General features: G+C 32.8%; 1 protein-coding gene across 1 annotated transcript in view; it reads right to left on the bottom strand.

The window, feature by feature from the left end:
- LOC126882667 (zinc finger protein 721-like) overlaps positions 1 to 12305 on the bottom strand; it is a 203307-nt gene that overhangs the window by 122473 nt on the left and 68529 nt on the right. The gene's annotated exons all lie outside the window — the stretch shown is intronic.

The raw sequence follows: 12305 nt of genomic DNA, 5'->3' as shown, positions 1-12305 counted from the left end.
ACATATCGTCAGTGATGTAATAATACATCCTATCTGTTTTTTCATGAGTTTTGTAAGAGAGACTAAAAACTTGTCTTAGGGTCACCTCCTGTTTTCATATATTTTTTGACTTGTTTTGTAGTAAATTAAACTATCTATGAACTACAAAACAAGTCAAAACTTACATATGAACACAGGAGGTGACCTTAAAACATGTTTTTCCATCTCTCATACAAAACTCATGAAAAAACAGATAGGAGGTATTGTCACATCAGCAAAAATGTACAGTGATGAGTGCCCTAATAACCGGCAAAATATGGGCAACATATTTAGTTGTGAGATAAAAAGAAATGAAACTAGTTGAGCTGGGAAATTTAGCGAAATTAACCTTTAAATTTACGTTATATTGATCCCACCTTTACACATATCGGAGGAGTATGTCAACTAAAACTGTCACTGTGACAGTGGTAGTTTCCAAACTCGTCTGATACGTCTGAAGGTGGTACACAATCAATACAATCTAAATGTATAAGTTAATATCGCTACCCAGCTCGACTAGTTTCATGTCTTTTTATCTCACTACTTAATACATCTTTTGTGCTATTTTGCCGGTTATTACAGCGCTCATCACTGTATTTCTGGTATATCCAGGGAATGTCTACAAAATATATTTTGAATGTCCAGAGAACATTCGTGGACATTCATGGAATGTTCCAATAAAACATTCAGGTAATGTTTAAAATGCTGACACAGGATTTTCCTGGGATGTTCAGGGAACATGTTTTCGGGGATATTCCAGGAATTTTTCAATGTCTGTGTACCTTCTATGGACCTATATGGAATATTTTGGTGTTATTACCGCCGCACTCCACTTGCGATTTGTAATCAGGAAGATTGAACACATTGTTTCAAATACAAGTCAATCCATTTGTGACTAAATAATCATGGATTGACTTCTATTTGAAAGAATGTGTTCAATCTTCACAACTACAAATCGCAAGTGGAGTCCGGCGCTTAGAGCTACTTCCTCTTCAGTATTATGTATTATACTACAGAAATCAGGAACTTTCCTTCTAAATATATGTATGCATCTTGGCCATCAAACATATTCTTCCAAACATTTTTTTAAGGGGTTACATAGGTCTTGTGGGTAAAAAAAGTGACTTTTTAAAAAAATTATATCTCGAAAACTAAAATTTATTTTTATTTATAATTGGAACATGTAAAAGTATAGTACTTAAGGTAGTCTCAAAAAAAGTTTCAGCCAAAAATATTCATTTTTGTAGAGTTTAAGTTTTTTTGCGTTGGCAGCATAACTAAGTCCAGTCTCATCTGAAATCAAAAAGTTTCTTGTAGTTTATACCTCTGGCTAGAATATGAACGAAGGAATTAAAAAAAATGAAATTTGAAGATTTTACATAAGTTTAAACACATTTTTGACCCCAATTTTTCTCATTTTTAAAGTAGTTTTTTTTATAAAACAAAAATGACCTCATCTAATAAAAAATCCTTTGTTCATTCACTAGCCAGAGGTATAAACTACAAGAAACTTTGATTTCAGATGAGACTGGACTTGTTATGCTGCTCACCGCAAAAAAGGGCTGTTGTCGAAAAATTGCAGTCCACTCTACAAAAATGAATATTTTTGGCTGAAATTTTTTTGAGAGTACTATACTTTTACATGTTTCAATTATAAATAAAAATAATTTTTAGTTTCCAAGATATAATTTTTTTAAAAAGTCACTTTTTTTACCTGCAAGACAACAACTTAACAAATTGTTGATTTCAAATTGTAGCAGTTGTTTTGCAAAGTATGCTGCCCTCTTGTATTTTCTGTGTTATCTTCATCATACAATTACTTCATCTAAAAACTTTCTGCGATATATTCGCAACAACAAAAACAAACAAAACAAAAAAAAAATAAAACAAAAGTTTAACCACCTTCACACCACAGAATCAAGCAATCAAGTTACACAAATTTTCAAACACCTCACCTGACGACACAGCGTCTCAAGTACGATTGCGCGAATTGGTAAATATAACTCCGCACGACCACGCAACTCGAAACACAAGTACGCAAACACGGTTGCGTGAAGCGTGGCTCGCAATCGTGAAATTTACGAGACTTGCTCGACCTGTAGATTCTTGTGTCGAAGAGTACCTATATATATCTATGTCACACGATCAAACTAGGCAAACAGAATCAAATGGCAGAGATATCTAGAAGAATCCGAATGACTTGGGAAGCGGTAGGAAGACCTAGTGATGTGTTAAACAACAAAAAGATACAAATAAATCTAAAGAAAAGGGTATTTAAGAGTCGTATTCTAACAGTTATGACTTATGGAATGGAGATCATGACACTTACAGAGGTATCAGCCAATAGATTGAGAACGACACAGAGGGCGATCGAACGAGCTATGTTAGGAGGGAATATATACGAAATGAAGACGTGCGAATAAGGACGAAGGTGGAAGATGTAATTGGAAGAATTGAAATGCAAATGAAATGGAACTGGGTAGGACACGTGGCACGGCAAAACAACGATAGGTCGACGAGAAACATTGTACATTGGATACCACGCGAACACAGTCGTAGGAGAGGAAGACCACAAAAACGATGGCTAGACGACATTAGAGCTAAATTCCCGGGACAAATTTCCCGGGAAATCAGTAAAAAATGGAAATCCCGATTCCCGGGAATTCTTACAAATTTCCCGGGATTTTTTTAAATATTTTATTTTAAATTATGAGCGGAGATATTACTAACTCACAATGAATAAATGATTCTGATACAATTATTATCTCTATCTGCTTAATAATCATTTTAAATTATTCCACTTAAAATATTTATTTTTCAATTATATTTTAAACCTTCCAATTTTGGAGTTAAATCGGAATGCATTATATCCGTCAGCATAAACATTCCTTTGTTTATGCAACGATATGATTTATTTGGAAGCATCCAGGATCCAGAATTATAACATAAATATTTATTTTGAATTAAAATTTTGTAAAAATAAAATAAAATTTTTATTTTTTATTCAGTTGCAATGCGAAGGCAAAACAATCTTACTTTTCAATTAGAATACGGAGCGCAGTCCAGTCCTCTGAATCGCGATTTTCGGCTCTTATTGGAGCCTCATCGGAGAGAACGTATGCTTGTTCTCCATACCCCAATTGATCAGCACTGAGAGGTTTTCCCACCCATTGCAACTGAAGGGAAAATATTAGGTGACTAGCGTCATCTGGCAATTAAAAGATGAAGTTTTCGATCCTAATAGCATTATTAATAATATTTAGGTAATATTAAAATATTACTAAAAGATTTTTAAATTGAAAACTTATTGGTCCATTTCCTTGGTAACACCTCCAAGGCTTCTAAAATTTGCAAGCCAAATGGATGCTGAAGCGAAGAAGGCAAGAGGGAATTCAAAAAACTTACAATTCACGACCCCGTCTGTTCAGCTGGTAAATTCCAACAGAAAATGGACCTAGTTACTCGAAGGAGTAAAGACCAATATAAAAATAAAATAAAATTTTTATTTTTAATTCAGTTGCAATGCGAAGGCAAAACAATCTTACTTTTCAATTAGAATACGGAGCGCAGTGCAGTCCTCTGAATCGCGATTTTCGGCTCTTATTGGAGCCTCATCGGAGAGAACGTAGGCTTGTTCTCCATACCCCAATTGATCAGCACTGAGAGGTTTTAGAAGCCTTGGAGGTGTTACCAAGGAAACGGACCAATAAGTTTTCAATTTAAAAATCTTTTAGTAATATTTTAATATTTTCTAAATATTATTAATAATGCTATTAGGATCGAAAACTTCATCTTTTAAAATTATGTATATATAATAAGCGAGTCTTCTACAGCTGTCGCCGCTTCTCGCATCCTAATCTCCAGCGATTTCTGTCGAAGCAATCTTCAGTTTTTAAGTCTCTGGCGGTCATTGCATCTTCGACATCTTCTCTCCAGGATCGTCTTGGTCTACCTCGTTTTCTTCTTGTGGGTGGAGTCCATTTTTCTATTTTTTTCGGCCATCTATTTTCAGGCAGTCTCTGAAGGTGTCCATACCAGTTAAGTCTTTTGGCTTCGATTGTGTCTATTATATCTAGATCGATTTCCATTTGTCTCCTAATATCTTCGTTTCTCACCCTATCAAGTCTAGTGAGTCGGCAACATCGTCTCCAATAGTTCATTTCAATCGCCTTGATTTTTGACTTGTTTCTTTGGTTGATTTCCCAGAGTTCAGCGCCGTACAACCCAATACTTTCTATTATTGTTTTATACATTCTTCTTTTATTTTCTTTTATTTTATTACTCCACAATAGTCCGTGTAGCTGTCTGGTGGCTGATCTTGCTTGGCCAATCTTGGAATGTATTTCGTCGTTACTCCCTGCTTTTGAAGATATTTGGACTCCTAAGTATTTGAAGACTTCTGTTGGATTTATAGTTTCCATTTCAATTTGTAGGCGTTCTGGTGTTTCTCCTACAACTAAGTACTCGGTTTTTTGTATATTAATTGTAAGGCCCCACTTAGTGTACTCCTCTTCCAGTTTTCTGAGCATATAGTCTATATCACTCTCGTCTTCAGCTAGAATGGCTTGGTCGTCAGCGAAGTGTATTGTGTACAATCTATCGTCATCGATTGGGATGCCCATATTGCAGCACTTTCTTCTCCACAGTGAGAGTGCCTCATTTAAATATATTTTAAAGAGTATAGGTGCTATGCAGCAGCCTTGCTTTAGGCCCTTACTAATAGGAATTTCTCTCGTTAATTTGTTTCCAGTTTTAATGTTTACCGTCATATTTTTGTAAAGCTGTTGTACTGCTTGTATATTTTTTTTGCTTATTCCTTGTTTTTCCATTGGTATCCAGAGCATTGAAAGTGGTACACTATCGTATGCCTTTGTCAGATCAATAAAAACTATATGGGTGGAAAGGTTGTGGGCTAATCTTTTCTCAATAACTTGCTTTAGAGAAAATATGCTGTCCATACAGGATCTGCCTACACGAAAGCCATTTTGTTCTTCTACATCTGTCATCTCTTTTTCAATTTTATTTTTTATTATTTTTCCATAGAGTCTTGAGAGTGAGTTTATGACACTAAGCCCCCTGTAGTTTGAACAATTTTTTCTATCTCTTTTTTTGTATATATTGTTAATATGTGCTTTTGTCCACTCATGTGGTAAATCATGACCTTTATAGAATAAGGTGAAAACATACGCAAGTAATTCTCGTAATACTTGTGGGCTGTGTTTTAGTAATTCGTTCGGTATTCCTTGTGGTCCGCATGACTTTCGATTTTTTAGAGTTCGTATTGCATTCTCGACTTCTTGTACTGTTATTTCATCGTCTTCATCGTATTCTACTTCATATGTTGTTGTACTGATGTTCGTGAATTGCGGTCTTGTTTCAGTCAAAAGTTGCGAGTAATGTTCGATCCAAGATCTTTCTTTTATTAAATCTATTCTACTAGTCTCTTTTCTGTTTGTTCTCAGATTTTTTATCGTTTTCCATGCTTCTCTTGATCTTGTTGACCCTATATATTTGTTGAGCTCTTCGCATTTACTTTCCCAGGAATTATTTTTTGCTTTCGTTACTAGATTTTTTACTTCTCTGTTTGATCTTGCATACGTTCGTCTATCATCTGGGTCATTTGTTTGCAGCCACTTTTGATACGCTTGTTTCTTGTTATTTACTGCATTAGCAATGTCATCTGTCCACCACAATGGAGTATTCTTTTTGTTCCTTTCCACTGTGCCGAGCGCTTCATAAGCTGCTTCATTGATTTTATTTAATATCTCGTTATAGGTATTCTGGGCTGAGGAGTAGGTCAGGTTCGACAATTTTTGGCTAAGCCGCAGCTTATATAAAAATGATGTTGAGTCGTTTTGCAGTGCATCAATATTGTATTTACGTAGATCCGTCTCGAGTGATTTTGATTGAGCTGGTTGGTTGTCATTTTGATGTAGTAGTCGCGGTCGATACTGTAGAAAACATTTTGATCTTACCATATAGTGGTCAGTTCCACACTCCGGTCCCCTTAATACTCTTACGTCTTCAACTTGTATATGTGTTTCTTGTTTGGTGATAACATAATCTATAATTGACTTGGTATTTCTCGTTGGTTGGACCCAGGTATACTTATGTATGTTTTTATGTTGGTAGAATCCGTTTAGAATTTTCAGAGAGTGCTGTTCGCAGAATTCGATTAAATGTTCCCCATTTTCATTTGGAAAATTAAAATATAATTAAAATAATTAAAATTATGTTTATGAGGAATTATTAGTATATAGGAAATTTAATACGTTATTATATTAATGCAAATCAGCTGACCGGACGTTTAAAAAAATTACTCACTGCACTAAAAAGCATCAGACCCTACAAGAAAGTGTGTTTTCAATTTCAACAAATTTCTGTACAAAAAAGAGCCAGCCTGAAAGATTAAACACTCAACAATTTATGTTTTTTAAAACAAATTTCAATAATAAAAACAACGAAAATTCAGATTAAGGGGATGGGTACGTATTTTCGGCTGCAATGCTATTCAAATGGGGATCCATTTTTTTCGAATCCTGAGAAAACTAATAAGTATTTTTAAAAAATTTAAACACAGAATGAAAGATTACGTTCTTACCGAGCGCCGAAAGTCCCTGAAAACTTCTATAATGTTTACTTTAATAAATTACAGGGGTCAAAAGGTGAAAAACTAAGAGAAAATGTAGTGTGATGTTTAATTTCAAATATCTCATTCAAAAGAAACTTTTTATTTATTCTAAGGGACTTTCGGCCCTCGATAATAATTTAGTCTTTCATTCTGCGTTTAAATTTTTTAAAAATATTTATTAGTTTTTTCAGGATTCGAAAAAATGGACACTATGTCCGTGGTGATATTTTCCAAATCGAACATTCGCTATCTTTGTCATACAACGCACTGAGTCAAATAGAATATTTATAGTGTATTTGATAAATAATTGAGTTAAGACGTGAACTTAATAAAAAGTTATTCATTGTTTATTATTTATGGAAGATCCAAGCAGAGAATACATCAGGATATATTCTGTGATCCAAGTATTTTTTTGTTAAATATGTTCAAAATTGTAAGCGTTCCATAGTAACAATATATTATTAAAAATCACTTTTAACACTTTTCCTCTTTTCTCGATGGAGTATTAGTTTTTGTTGTACATATAAATTATTACAATCACTGAATACATATTTAGTAAAAAAATTATCACATTTATTAACTCAATTAATAATTTGCAATTATACAAATAACAGTTATCCAAGAACATTCAAAAGCCATCTCTTTAAAGTTAATGATGTCATTGTCAAGTAGAATGACATTCTAGTAATGTTTACATATCCATACCAGTGTGAATTTTACTACACGTAATGTACCGTGTAAAGACAGAAAAAGTGGGGATAGCCGTAAAATATTTGCGAATTATGTACCGATGGCCTTAAACACAAATTTATAATTTTTCTATTTTTAAATTTACTTTACAATTTTGAATTGTTCTAGACATTTTTAAATTGTAATCAAATTTATACGTTTTTATACTAATTACATTAAAAAATTAAAACAAAAACAATGTCTTCTTTTTATTTTTAAATTTCCCGGTTCCTGGGAATTCCCGGGAAATCCAAATAACAGACTCCCGATTCCCGGGAAATCAAAAGGGGCCGGGAAAATGGAGCTCTAGACGACATCAAAGCCAAAGTAAGGTGTAACTGGCACCAAATAGCACAAGACAGATAAGAGTGGAGAGCTCATGGGGAGGCCTTTGGCCAGGAGTGGATGCGAACAGGCTGAAGAAGAAGAAGAAGAAAATTTATTATTCTATTTTCTTGTATTCATTATTGTCCGTTACATTCACAGTTTAATAATTTTTTATATACCTAAAGGCGCATTTAAATCAAAGCGAACACGAACGAACGAACGAATTCGTTCGTTAACTTTATTGTATTTGTACAGCGAATCGAGCACGACCGAACGAATTCGTTCGCATTCGCACATGTTCCAACCGATGTCGGTAAGTGAGCGAATCATCAAAGGAAATCGTTGTTCAATGTGGACAGTGGATAGACGGTAGCGAACGAATTCGTTTAGAAGTACTGATTTAATTTATTTACAAACATTAGTTTGAGAGGGTTGTTTATTGTGTAGTTGTGAAAACATCATTTTGCAATATGGAATATGCCTATGAAACCCAAAATCGAAGCTATATAAAATAATAAACAGAAAAACTGATGCTTGTTTTAACATTTCTATAGGAATGGGTTGTGATGAAAAAAAGAGGGTTCGAGTGGTTTGCTTTTAAAAGCCTAATGTTTTTATTGGATAAATTTCAACCCAGAAACACTAATGAGGTAACCAAATCAAATTAATTGCTAAAATTAATTAAAAGCAAATTTATTTTGATACACCAATTTTACAATTTATTATTTGAACATAATATAGTCATAATATCAAGAGCCAGTAACTTTTTCGAGGAAGAATTTTAAGAAAGCTGGTTCTTTATTATGTTATTTTCTAAGCTCCCTCAAACAGCGTATAATACCTGCTACCTGCTATTTTTGTAAGCTATTATTGTATGTATTAAAATTTACCCAGCAAGAAACACGAAAATAAACTTAAACACAATGTGTGACTGGCACTGGCCCATCAGCCCATCTTAAAAACATCTGCGGGCAATATGCACTCCCGATCATCAACGAATGCGAACGTTTGCTTCAATGTAAATGGCCCTACTTTGTAGCGAACGAATGACCAAGTGAACACCTACGAATTCGTTCTTTCGTTCGTTGTCACATGGTCAGTTTTAGCTGGCCATCTAGCCCAGGTCAAGAGAAGTCAACAGCTGTACCAGTCGACATCAAGGAGTTACCATCTAACCATTACCAAAAGCCATAAGTATAATCCAAGAATTGTTAGTTTTTGGCAAGATCTGAATATATATGTTATTGAATTTAATAAGTCATATTCTATTATATCTTTATTGAACAATAAACATGATTAGTTAAAATATTGTTTTGTTTGCTTCTAATCCAGATCTTCATTGTTCATATTTTTGATTAGGACAAGACGAACACACATCTTGGGAGACTGAGCTAGGCTAGGGTAAGCGATAACTATTATGGTTATTTCAGTTATTATGGTTAGCGAATGGTATTTCAGTTATCTGGGGTAGTTTATCGCTTCACAAATTTGCGCCCAACATGTGGCCCGAAATGTAGCGTTTATTCTACACTACCCCTAAAAATTTTTTTAGTTGCGCTTATGCCATATGAATCTTGACTCTCATCGAAGTCATTCGGCCTGTCATCGTGAATGTCGGTCGCCTATCGTATCCATCAGATCGGAGGAAAGAAAGAGAATTTGAATTGAGTCAGGGTTCAACGACTGATACTTAGTAGGGAGTTTTTGTTGCTACGTAACGTACGCATCTCCGTATACGTAAAGCAACTAACGTGTCGTAGAGGATGAATGTTAAAATAGGTAGTTTTTGTAACTGCCTTAACGTAACGTAAAGCAAATCGTAAAGTCATTTTTAAATTCCGTTGACATTAAAAAAATAGAACAATGTTCACACAATATACAATTAATATACAAATGTAAAAAAAGATAAATGAATGATGAAATTGTATGGTTTTAATTGCTTCTATTTAAATATAAATATATTATTTTTCCTTAGGTTACAATTTTTTATTTTTGTTTATACCTACTTTTTAGTTGTAAATTATTGTACCTACATCAGAATTCCAGTATGTATAATGTAAATAGTTTGGTAATATTTATTTGAAAATTTTACTGAAACTAGGTCATTTGTTTATTTCGTTATTAATTGTGGTGATCACTGTATTTCTTAAATTAATACAAGATTTGTTTGTTTTGCTTAATAATAGACAACTTAAAAACAATAAAATTTTAAATCTATTATGAAGTTCCAATTTCCAATTACAAACATAGAATAATTTTACTCAAATAGACTAAACCAATATAACCTTAAAATTGTTTATAAACGCAAACGGGTAGTACGCTGATGAAATGTTCATTTGGTAGGTAATCGGGCAAGATCGTCGTGTAGTCCAGGCCCCATCTGTTTTGAGATGGACGTTGAGAGGTGACTCAAATTTTTTTGCAGAAATTGCTTGAAAATAACTCAAATAATAATATTTGAGTTATCCTCCCTCTCAAAAAGGTCCGGAACATTGTTTAAATAATTAAAATGTCAATAAAGGAAAAATTCGATTTTTTTCTTCGTTTTTTGATTATAACTTTAAAAGTATTCATTTCCCAGAAAAGATGTACTGACATAAAAGTTGCGTAATTAAATTTACTACAATATAGAATTAGTTAAAAGTTGAAAAAATAGTCACCCTTGTTGCAAAATAGCAATCATTGCGAAAAAAACCATACAAAAACAAGTATTTGCATTTTACGTTTTTCCACCATTTATGCTACACTCATGACCTTCATATTTCACCCAGAAAAACTTTATGATACAGTAAAACAATACTGTAAATTTAATTAAGATCGGTTTAATAGATTTTGCAATCCAGCTTTCGCAAAAACAATTCATTTTTTTAAAATGTTACAGGACTGAAAATAAAGCAGATAGCAAGTTGAAATTTTTTTACGTATAGAAGTGTACTGTACCTTCCATTTGCAATTGGCAAAATTAAAATCGATTAACTATCACGGCGTCAGGAATTTTTTTAAATAAACATTAATTATTGGTGCTACGCGCAGAACAGCGGTGTTCGATTCACATGAAGTTGATTTCCACCAAAATTTCTTCCAATCTTCATCTAATATATTATTTTCTTACTCTATATTTTGTTGTATTTTAATATTTTAATTCCACAAAAATCAAACTAATTTTATTATTGTTTGTGAAATATTGTTTAAACAATTGTATATGTTTAAAAATAATAAACTTTTATTCTCAAGTTAAAATATATGAACAAAGAAAGTTTTTGCTAAAAAAAGTGTTATTTCAAAGGATAGAGTATGTGTTTTTATTTTGCAATAAACAAATTTATTTATTTATATCGAAATGTAATAAAAATTAAAATGTATCAATAATTATCAAAGGTCATTGGAATGCCCAATCAGAGCAAACTATCCGGTGTCCTGCGCGCAACACCAATAATTAATGTTTATTTAAAAAAATTCCTGACGCCGTGGTGGTTAATCGATTTTAGTTTTGCAAATTTCAAATGAAAGGTACAGTACACTTCTATAAGCAAAAAAAATTTCAACTTACTATCTGCTTTATTTTCAGTCCTGTAACAGATTGAAAAAATGAATTTTTTTTGCGAAAGCTGGATTGCAAAATTTATTTTGCAAAATCTATTGAACCGATCTTAATGAAATTTACAGTATTGTTTAACTGTATCATATACTTTTTCTGGGTGAAATTTGAAGGTCCTAAGTTTAGCCTGAATGGTTGAAAAACGTAAAATGCGAATACTTGTTTTTGTATAGTTTTTTCCCAATTATTGCTATTTTGCAACAAGGGTGACTATTTTTTAAATTTTCAACCAACTCTATTGGGACCGTGCAAGTTCGGAAAAGCGACACCTATTTCTACGCTCTGAACTTTTATTCGCACTTTTAATTATATTGGCCAATCATATGGGCCTGGTTACTGGATAATTGTCAAGGCCATAGTCCAAAAAAAATATTAAGAAGAAAAAATAAGATTTAGGTTGTGTTATTCAAACTTAAACAATTGTATGTAGTAAATAAAATTAGTTATTAAAATGCAGTATTGCAAGCAAAATACAATTAATTAAATTAACCTTTATATAATAATTGCATATCATATCAATATTGTGAAGCAATATATAATTTTTCTTCTTAAATGACAATTGGTATGAAATGTACGTCAATTTGACAATTTCAGTTGACAATATGAATTATTTAAGAAAGTTGCAATATTTCTCCGCTATTCGCGCACGATCGTTTCGCGTATCCCTTCCAAGTACTTGCACACCGCGAATATTGTAGGACATTTAATTACACAACTTTTATGTCAATACAACTTTTCTCGGAAATGAAATGAATACTCTTAAAGTTATAATCAAAAAACGAAGAAAAAAATCGAATTTTTCCTTCATTTTTTGACATTTTGATTATTTAAACAATGTTCTGGACCTTTTTGAGAGGAAGGATAACTCAAATATTATTATTTGAGTTATTTTCAAGCAATTTCTGCAAAAAAATTTGAGTCACCTCTCAACCAATGCGCAAGCGTATATGTCAAAAAGATGCGTTACGTCTACGTATTTGTGTGCACAAAAACTCCCTAGTG

The sequence above is a fragment of the Diabrotica virgifera genome, chromosome 3 (assembly GCF_917563875.1).
Source record: "Diabrotica virgifera virgifera chromosome 3, PGI_DIABVI_V3a".
Classification (NCBI taxonomy): domain Eukaryota; kingdom Metazoa; phylum Arthropoda; class Insecta; order Coleoptera; family Chrysomelidae; genus Diabrotica; species Diabrotica virgifera.
Note: the sequence above shows the minus strand (reverse complement) of the source record. Positions and strands in the feature narration are given on the sequence as shown.